This window comes from Austrofundulus limnaeus, unplaced genomic scaffold, assembly GCF_001266775.1.
Source record: "Austrofundulus limnaeus strain Quisiro unplaced genomic scaffold, Austrofundulus_limnaeus-1.0 Scaffold110, whole genome shotgun sequence".
In the NCBI taxonomy this organism is placed as follows: domain Eukaryota; kingdom Metazoa; phylum Chordata; class Actinopteri; order Cyprinodontiformes; family Rivulidae; genus Austrofundulus; species Austrofundulus limnaeus.
The window spans coordinates 399,531-406,355 of record NW_013952512.1 but is presented as its reverse complement, the minus strand read 5'-3'; positions in this window follow the sequence as shown (position 1 = coordinate 406,355).

Here is a 6,825-nt window from a genome sequence, read left to right as displayed (position 1 = left end):
TCCCTCTGCTTGTCGCTGCCCACATCTCTCTATATTTTTCCATCATAGCTCTACATGTGATAAATGAGTCCTGAAGACATGTAATTTTCCAACTGTTTGAATGAAAACATGCTGCTATTGACCAGCACTTGTCATATATTGCACTTTGTGCGGCTGATTGAATGCAGCTGTTCGGCTGCCCCCGCATTGTCTGGGTGTGGGTCCCAGCACTGGTGGTCCACCGTGACGCTGTGGGGTAACAGGAGAAAATAAATAATCATGTTTGTCAGAGCAGCATGATCAATTTATACTTTTATTATTTGACTATAATAAAATCAAATAAAAACTGAGAATTAATTGAACATGTTTTTATTCACAACTGAGGAGGTTTCCTTATTGGCTGTGATTTAAAACAGCTTCTGAAAAAGCAGAACTTCTGAATCATCATGAGACGGCATTTGGTTTATGCTGATTTGCACAACTTAATTTGCTATGTTGTTTGTATAATATGCAGCACTTTAGTCAGTAGCAGTTGTTTTTGCACGTGTTTGTAGAAATAGATTTGACTTATGTCAAAAATATGCAGGTTTGCAAAAAAATCTCTGAATATACAGTACAATGCCTGGTCAAAAAAAAGTTGCCACCTAACTAAGAAAATAGGTACGAGTCTTGGTTGAATATGTTGTGAATGATGGAAATAATTCTTGTGACATTGCAGAAACTTGTTGAAACAATGTCACAGCGGATGAATGCCATAATCAAAGTTAAAGACGGTCCAACAAAATAGTACAGTTTGTGACCTTTTTCTTTCTTTCTTTCTTTCTTTTTTTTTTTTTTGGTGGCCTCAACTTTCATGAGGTTAACTTTTCTTTTTCCCAACTTCTTTTCCCCCATCAAAGCTATGAAGACATGCTTTTGTTTTGTACTTATTTTGTTTTGTGATTTTTGTTCATTTCTGGTTAGTCTGCTCTCTGTTCAGTTTCAGCATTGTTTCTTCCACACCCACCTGCACCTGATCCTGGTTGTCCCCGCACAGGTGTCGGTGGTTTCAGTTCATTAGTTTGACTTTATATTCTTGTTGTGCTTTGTTCAGTGATCTGACGTTATTTTGTCACCTGTTAGCAGTAAGTCTGCCCTGCTTTAAGGGAAGTTTGTTTGCTGCCATGACAGCATTTTTGTTTTGAGTTTTGTTAAAAAAAAACTTCCAGTTTTAGTTCCAACTGTCTGCACCCTGAGTCCAAGCTGTGCCACCATCCCAAATCCCCTGTTACATCCCACCTCTTCCAAAGACACATTCAACTTTGACTTCTTTATCAAAACACTAACATAATAAAGTGAATGGCAACAAACTTATTTTGAAAAGAAAGAACCTTTTAATTATTCAAACTGACTTTTTTGGTGACTTTTATACAAACAAATTGATATTTTCACAACCTCTGAGCAGACGAGGTTATGGGCCTCTGTGTTCACTGATGCATGGTGGTGGGGAAGGGGGTCACACAGGTTGGGAACCACTGCTCTAGAGCATATTCAGTTAACCTAACCATAATTGTGGCTCTCAAAATGTTCAAGAGATCTGCTGAAACATTAATCCCGAGAGGCAGAAATACATTGCTGTCTTTAAATAATTCAATGTATTTAAACACAAGTGTCTTTTCTTTGACACGTGTGACATTTTTCATTAAGGGCAGTCACTAATATAAAAGAAAGTGTCCTCGACAAAAATTGGCAGTGTCTGAGTTAAAACACTTTAAAATTGGTACATTGAGTTCGAGCATCAGGACTCCTGCAGGTTCCCACCAACCGACCATTATGTCTCAGTCCAATCAGTCAAACTCGGTCCTAATCAGCCACCAGTCCAATGTGGAGTTGGGGACTTGAAATCTCTTTTCTGTTCCTTTTATTGATGTATTAGTTAACTGATTATGGGGCCCTTTTAAAAATAAATGCTGCTAATTAGCAATCAAGCCAAAAGTAACTTGCAGGTCAACGGGTACTTCCAGTATGTTGTATGTTATCCTGTTATTTTCTAATTGCTTGTAGTTTTCTTATTATTTTTGATACATGTATGGATCATTGACATATGAAGCATACATACGGTTTGTGTTTTTTCTCACCAAGAGGTTATTTTACTTTGCGATTCTTCTGGCTCATTTTCCATCCCACACTCTTCTTTTCACATTCGCCATCATCGTTCGCCTGCCTGCCCACACTTTTCCTTTCTCTTCGCTGCTCTCCTTGAGATTTGTGGTTCAGTTAGGTGTGGAGTGGGAGGGGGCGTTACATTTCACCTTGTCGTCTTTTCAAAAGGGGCTATTCATGCAGGCTGAGAGCAAGGATGTTCATGAAAGCTCAGTGATGATTTTATTCAAAAGAAGAGAAAAGAGGGAAAAAAAACCTCTGTTGGCAGGGGTGCACAGAAATCAGTCGCCATTATTGTAATGGAATCCAGGGAAGGTAAAAGCTGTTGAAAAGAAATCTGTTATTTTGCTTTGCAAACTTGAATAGTTTACATGCATGTGTGTGTCTGTTTGCCAGTGAACAGTTGACTTTAAGTACATTTGGCATATACAACCAGGGTACCAGTGTTTTATAATGCAAAGCTCTGTAGGTGCAAGGCATCCTGTTCCTGTGGGCTTTAAATATGCCACTGGCTGCGTGTGGGATGGTTTGATGAACAATCTCTTAATCAGAGTCTAATTGTTTAGTTTGATCCTGAATGACCTGCCTAATGGAAACCCCCCCATTGATTAATGATGTGTGTTAACAAACACAGTAGGAGACACCCCAAAACCTTGTCTGACTCTTGTTAATTAAAAGCTGGGTCCAACACTATCTGCAGAGACATTATTTAGTATAATGTCATGGAAATAAAAACAGCTACACTGATGTTGATAAGGTTTGATTTGTATTTGTGTGATGCAATAAGATACCAGTGCTTTTTTTTTGGTTTTAGGTATTGTGACATCTAGTAAATCACCTAAAACAGGAGCTCACCTTCATTTAGTTACATATTTTCTTTGTTCTGGTATATATTCAAGAATTTCAATGAATATTTATGCTTAAATCAAAAAGTCCATTTTCGAAATACTTACTGAATGAATCATGTCTTTTGAAATATTTTCTTCAAATTCGAATGATCAAATATTTCTAAACCCACGTTTTGCCTTACAATTAAAAAGAGAAAGAAGAAAAAATATGAGGGAAAAAAAACACCTTTACCAAGGCCAGCGTTTGTCTTTGGTTGTAAGATATCTCGTAAAATTTGTAAAGCTATCGTTTACGGCCCACACACACCACTGAAAACAAAAAAGAAAGAAAATGTTGTCAACATTTGTGAAAGTTTCATTTAGTTTGTATTCTTCTAACCTGTTAGAAGTTGTAATATTTACCCACACTGCCAGGGTCTTTGAATTTCAAACTATTTGATTGATTGTTTTCTTTTGATAGATTTCACCAACTGGGATCATCTATTTGTTCTCCAAAGCCCAAAATGTGTGTCAAGCCCTCCTGTATGCTATAGAGTCAACCAATCAGCTCAGAGCTTCATTCTGCCACCACAGATGAGTAGCCAGTCAAGTTACTTTTTATTCGATATGGGGTGTGGACCTTGTGTGGAGATAGAAAATGGAACATAGAGAAATTACTGACATGGCAGCCATTTTGTCTCCCGAGGGATGACAACAGCAGACATAGAAAACGTCTTTCATGGCCTTCTTTGGACAGTTATCTGACTAAACTTGGTGTTAAAGATGAAATATATTTGTTATGAAGTGTTTTGAATGTTTCAAGACAAGGAAGAGTAATTTATGTGGCCAGGAAATGTCATAAAAGAACGGAATACATCTTTGTTCCAGTCTCCATTTTTGGATCGCTTTTGGTCAAAAAAAGAGGACAAATTATGCATCAAAAGTAAGTGAAAATATTTATGTTTTGCTGCTGGTAGTTTTATAAGCTGTATGGATTGTAATGCTTTGAAAAAAAAAGATTTATTTGTTTTTTGACATGTTTAGCTGTTTGTTGGTGGGGATGCTGCATGCCCCCAGCTGTGATTCATATTGATTTTTTGTATTTTAATCATCATGTGCATAAATTTGGATGGTAGAAAATGATTAATATGTTCATTTTTTTCTTTGATTTAAGCCCTCAGTGAAATCTTTGTGTTGTAGCATAAGAAATGACTGTATTCATAAATATTTGTCCAGTTTGGACATTTGCTGGAGACCTGTCCAAGCATGATGGACATGATAAATGCACTGCCCGATCCCGGCAGTGCATGGGTCAGGTTTTTGTGATTTTATTTATTTTTATTCTAATGCTAGTTTTCATGCTAAGCCCCCCACCCTCCCATCCCAGCATTTTGAAATCTATCTTAAGGTTTTATCTAGTTTGTTCTCTGCTTTGGTTTGAAAAATTGTTGCGAAATTGTGACGCGCACTATGTATACGGAGCTCCGCACTTCTTTTATGGTATAATGGAAGTCAATGGAGCACTTGCTTCCTAATTTTCTGCCATTAAAGAACTCTAAATCCCTTATCCGGGGTCGGGTCGCTGGTGCAGCAGCCTAAGCAGAGAGACCCAGATTTCCCTCTCCCCAGCCACTTGGGCCAGCTCCTCTGGGGGAATCCCAAGGTGTTCCCAGGCTAGCCGAGAAACATAGTTCGTCCAGCGTGTCCTGGGTCTTACTCTGGTCCTCCTTCCAGTGGGACGTGCCCGGAACACCTCACCAGGGAGGTGTCCAGGAGGCGTCCTAACCAGATGAACCACCTCAACTGGCTCCTTTCGACGTGGAGGAGCAGCGGCTCTACTCTGAATCCCTCCTGGATGACTGAGCTTCTCACCCTATCTTTAGGGGAGAGCCCAGACACCCTGTGGAGGAAACTCATTTTGGCCGCTTGTATCCACGATCTCGTTCTTTCGGTCACTACCCAAAGCTGGTGACCATAGATGAGGGAAGGAACGTAGACCGACCGGTAAATGGGGAGCTTTGCCTTCTGGCTCAGCTCCCGCTTCAGCACGACAGACCAGTACAGTGCCCGCATCACTGCAGACGCAGCACCAATCCGCCTGTCGATCTCCCGCTCCATTCTTCCCTCATTCGTGAACAAGACCCCGAAATACTTAAACTCCTTCACTTGGGGCAGGACCTCCTCCCTGACCCGGAGGCGGCACCCTACCATTTTCCGGCTCAAGACCATGGTCTCGGATTTGGAGGCACTGATCCTCAATCTGGCCGCTTCACACCCGGTTGCGAACCGCTCCAGTGAGAGCTGGAGATCACGATCTGATAAAGTCAATAGGACCACATCATCTGCAAAAAGCAGAGATGCAATCCTAAGGTCACCAAAAAGGATCCCCTCAACACCTTGGCTGCACCTAGAAATTCTGTCCATAAAAGTTATAAACAGAATTGGTGACAACGGGCAACCATGGCGGAGTCCAACACTCACAGGAAACGAGTCCGACTTACTACTGGCAATGCGGACCAAGCTCTGGCACCGGTCCTACAGGGACGTAACAGCCTGTATCAAACGTCCTGGTACCCTATACTCCCAGAGTACCGGAGTCCCCGAGCGACACAGTCAAACGCCTTCTCCAAGTCCATGAATCTCCTTCCCTTCATGTTAAAAAACTGATGACAGCTGAAGTTAAAAAGTCCAGACTGATTGCTTTATATCGTTACTAGGCTTCTAAATATACTCCAAAGGGATCAGAAACAGTACTTAATTTAATTTGGGTATGCTTTTTTTAAGGAAATTTAGGTGCAACAGCCTGCGCAGATTAACTTTTTAACACTTGTCATAAGAAAAACTGCATCATTGAACACATTTGCTAAAGACTGGCAATCTGGCATAGCATGTAAGTCTTTGTGTTTACATACCATTTGTTTCAAAATTTGTTTTAATTTGAAAATTGGCTTTATGCTGCAAGTTGTGCTTCAAAAAGAAAAAAAAAGCTTTACTGAAGACGTATGTGTTGTTTCTGATGTTTAATTTTTGTTCTTTTTGCCACTTTGCGGTGTGGCATTTAGGGAGTCTAGCCTTTTAACATGAATGTCAAATGCATAAGTTAATAACTCCCGGATGGCTACGGTCACACACATTACCCCTGCACTTATTGGTTATTGCACTGGTCATCCAGGACACACAGAGGAACAGGGAATGTGATTTGATTTATTTAACAGGAAAAGATTATTAAAAATCAAGCCTGACTCAGCATAATTGTTGTTTTACAGCAGGTTCCTGTTCGGCAGCACATAAAACACTCAGAAATACAGCATCACAATCACATCATTATACACCATAGACACAAAGGCAAACAAGCATACCAAATTTCAAAAAGGCAGCATTTGCAAAATAGGACGTCTAAATATGAGCACAACAAAAAGAGTCCAGTAGATGGCAGACAAGATTCTTCTTAAARGGCTGTAGTTTTGAAATGGACTTTATGTTTTGAGGAATATCATTCCATGCTTTAGTATAAACATAGAAGAAAGACCTCTGGCTGTAACAGTTTTTAAAAGTTGGTAATATCTGTTGTCCTTTTGTAACAGATCTAGTTGAATGRCCACTTCCAGAATTTGATTTGGGCAGCAATGCACAGAGAGTTCCATTATTGGCACCTTGGAAGATCTGAAAATATATATTAATACCACTATACAAAACATAATTCTGAAAAGTCAAGGCATCAGACCATGAAAGAACTGTACAGTGATGAGTCCAACCAGGAAGTTTTTTTTATGAATTTTGTAGGCCCTGTTGTAGAGCCTGACTATGGTTTCTAAGATTTCATTTGTTGTAAGAGACCAAACAGGTAAACAGTACGACATGGTTGAGAGTATAATGG